The following is a 4,050-nucleotide window of genomic DNA, read 5'->3' as shown; positions in this document are numbered from 1 at the left end:
CACACGCCAGCAGAGTAATGCTCAAAATTCTGCAGGAGAGGCTTCGACAGTACGTGAACTGAGAATTTCCAGATATTCAAGCTGGATTTAGAAAAGGCAGAGGAACTAGAGATCAAATTGCCAACATCTGTTGCATCTTAGAAAAAGCAAGAGGGTTCCAGAAAAATATCTACTTTTGCTTTATTGCTTATGCCAAAGCCTTTCACTGTGTGGATCACAGCAAACTGTGGGAAATTCTTAAAAGAGATGGGAATAACAGACCACCTTACCTGCCTCCTCAGTAATCTGTATGCAAGTCAAGAAGCAACAGTTAGAACTGAACATGTAACAATGGACCGGTACACTCTCTGACATAAATCACAGCAGGATCCTCTATGACCCACCTCCCAGAATATTGGAAATAAAAGCAAAAATAAACAAACGGACCTAATTAAACTTAAAAGCTTCTGCACAACAAAAGAAACTATAAGCAAGGTGAAAAGATAGCCTTCAGAATGGGAGAAAATAATAGCAAATGAAGCAACTGACAAACAACTAATCTCAAAAAATATACAAGCAACTCCTGCAGCTCAATTCCAGAAAAATAAATGACCCAATCAAAAAATGGGCCAAAGAACTAAACAGACATTTCTCCAAAGAAGACATACAGATGGCTAACAAACACGTGAAAAGATGCTCAACATCACTCATTATCAGAGAAATGCAAATCAAAACCACAATGAGGTACCATTTCACGCCAGTCAGAATGGCTGCGATCCAAAAGTCTACAAGCAATAAATGCTGGAGAGGGTGTGGAGAAAGGGAACCCTCTTACACTGTTGGTGGGAATGCAAACTAGTACAGCCACTATGGAGAACAGTGTGGAGATTCCTTAAAAAACTAGAAATAGAACTGCCTTTTGACCCAGTAATCCCACTGCTGGGCATACACACGGAGGAAACCAGAATTGAAAGAGATACGTGTACCCCAATGTTCTTCACAGCACTGTTTATAATAGCCAGGACATGGAAGCAACCTAGATGTCCATCAGCAGATGAATGGATAAGAAAGCAGTGGTACATATACACAATGGAGTATTACTCAGCCATTAAAAAGAATATATTTGAATCAGTTCTAATGAGGTGGATGAAACTGAAGCCTATTATACAGAGTGAAGTAAGCCAGAAAGAAAAACACCGATACAGTATACTAACGCATATATATGGAATTTAGAAAGATGGTAACGATAATCCCGGAGAAGGCAATGGCACCCCATTCCAGTACTCTTGCCTGGAAAATCCCATGGATGGAGGGGCCTGGTAGGCTGTAGTCCATGGGGTCGCTAAGAGTTGGACACGACTGAGCGACTTCCCTTTCACTTTTCACTTTCATGCATTGGAGAAGGAAGTGGCAACCCACTCCAGTACTCTTGCCTGGAGAATCCCAGAGATGGGGAGCCTGGTGGGCTTCCGTCTATGGGGTCCCACAGAGTCAGACACGACTGAAGCGACTTAGCAGCAGCAGCAACGATAACCCTGTATGCGAGACAGCAAAAGAGACACAGATGTATAGAACAGTCTTTTGGACTGTGGGAGAGGGAGAGGGTGGGATGATTTGGGAGAATGGCATTGAAACATGTATAATATCATATATGAAATGAATAGCCAGTCCAAAAACAAAAAAAACAAAAAAAAACATGGACCTGTTCCAAATTGGGAAATGAGTACGTCAAGGCTGTATATTGTCACCCTGCTTATTTAACTTATATGCAGAGTACATCATGTGAAATGCTGGGTTGGATGAAGCACAAGCTGGAATCCAGATTGCCAGGGGAAATATCAATAACCTCAGATACGCAGATGACACCACCCTTATGGCAGAAAGTAAAGAGGAACTAAAGAGCCTCTTGATCAAAGTGAAAGAGGAGAGTGAAAAAGCTGTTTCAAAACTCAACATTTAAAAAACTAAGATCATGGCATCAGGTCCCATCACTTCATGACAAATAGATGGGGAAACAATGGAAATAGTGACAGAGTTTATTTTCTTGGGCTCCAAAATCACTGCAGATGGTAACTGCACCCATGAAATTAAAAGATGCTTGCTCCTTGGAAGAAAAGCTATAACCAACCCAGATAGCATATTAAAAAGCAGAGAAATTACTCTCCCAACAAAGGTCTGTCTAGTCAAAGCTATGGTTTTTCCAGTAGTCACATGTGGATGTGAGAGTTGGACCATAAAGAAGGCTGAGAGGCAAAGAGTTGATACTCTTGAACTATGGTGTTGGAGAAGACTCTTGAGAGTCCCTTGGACTGAAAGAAGATCAAACCAGTCAATCCTAAAGGAAATCAGTCCTGAATATTCATTGGAAGGACTGATGCTGAAACTGAAGCGCCAAAACTTTGGCCACCTGATGGGAAGAACCGACTCATTGGAAAAGACCCTGATGCTGGGAAGGATTGAAGGCGGGAGGAGAAGGGGATGACAGAGGATGAGATGGTTGGATGGCATCACTGACTCAATGGACATGGGTTTGAGTAGGCTCCAGGAGTTGGTGAAGGACAGGGAAGCCTGTGGTGCTGCAATCCATGGGGTTGCAGAGAGTTGGACATGACTGAGCAACTGAACTGAACAAGAGATGAATTACTAGATATATTACTAGAGTCAATGCTAGGGAAGAATAGCCACATTTCCACTGGACAAGCCCCTTGTTTTTAAAGGGGCCAGAAGTGAGTTTTTGGATATCTCTGTGTACAAATTATGGCTCTCTGCCTTTTTTCCTTCTCCTTTAAGCCTCCACTCTCCTTTCTGTGTGGGTCCAGGTATCAGAAAGTGCACTCTAGCCAATGTTTGGACTGTGATGCAGAGCTCCTGTCCCTGGCATCTTGACCTGGGATTAAGGGACCTCCTTACGGCTCCTCCTCTTCTCCACTGAGGCCAGTAATTCTAACATATCCAGGTGCCCTTAGTTCACTACTGGCCTTGAATATCTTGGTCTCAGGAGATGTGGTGTTGATCTTTCCTGTGTTTTGCCTTTGGCTTAACTCATCTAATGTTTGTTACTCCACTGGTGGCTTGCATGTCATAGCTGGACCTTACCTTCAGTCACACACTGGGTACTTAACCATCAGTTCTTGGATGTTTAAATAGCAGTTTTAGGAGGGACACTCCTAGCTTGTAAATAGATCTTGGGCCTTGGCTGGGGGTCCAGTGGCCAAGACCCTGTGTTCTCTATGCAGGGGGCCCCAGTTCAAACCCTGGCCAGGGAACTAGATTTCACACGCTACAACTAAATATCCCACGTGTTTCAATGAAGATGGAAGAAAGATCCTGTGTGCCACAACTAAGACCTGGCAGAGGCAAGTACATAAATAAAATAAATATTAAAAAATAGATCTCCTTTGAGTGGGATAGAGGCCATAGAGAAACTGCCACATTATTCTTTTTCTTCTTCTGTATGTTTAAACCTTTCCTCTGTACCCAGAATCATGGAGAGGTGGAGCAGGAGGCAGGGTTGTTTATTTGCTCATCAAAATTTTACAGAATGCCCTCTGCCAGGCACTCTCTTCTCTGGGAGTCCAGTTACTCAGCAAGGAGCTGCCACTGGTTCACTTGGTGCCCATGCCATTAGCTCTGAGTGGTTGAAAATCATTCTCTCTTCTCTAGAAGTCTCCCTCCTTCTTAAGAACCACCTGCATTGCAGGTGTAACTACTAGGGACTCCCTAGTAACTACTAGGGAGAAAAATCCATGGGAAAAGAACTCTGAGGCCAAGAGGAATTCCAAATTAAAAATTAACAACAAACTTCTTACAAGGCTCTGTACCCTGGCTGTTGCCCTTGACATTGGCTTTTCCTTACTGAGGGACCCAGGGAAACATTTGTGCTAATACTCATATGATTGCCCTTATCATCACTACCTGACTGTCATTAAATATTTATGGAGTTCCACACACTGCAAGGAGCTATTTGCACGTAGCTCTACGTGGAGGCCTTGACAAAATCACCCAAATTGCAATGTGGAGGAGGAAAAGCTTTGAGCATCAGAAGGGCCGGGTTTTGGTCCCCCGTGTGGT

This window comes from Bos mutus, chromosome 10, assembly GCF_027580195.1.
Source record: "Bos mutus isolate GX-2022 chromosome 10, NWIPB_WYAK_1.1, whole genome shotgun sequence".
Classification (NCBI taxonomy): Eukaryota; Metazoa; Chordata; class Mammalia; order Artiodactyla; family Bovidae; genus Bos; species Bos mutus.
The sequence above is the reverse complement of the archived record's forward strand: the minus strand, read 5'-3'. Positions refer to the sequence as shown.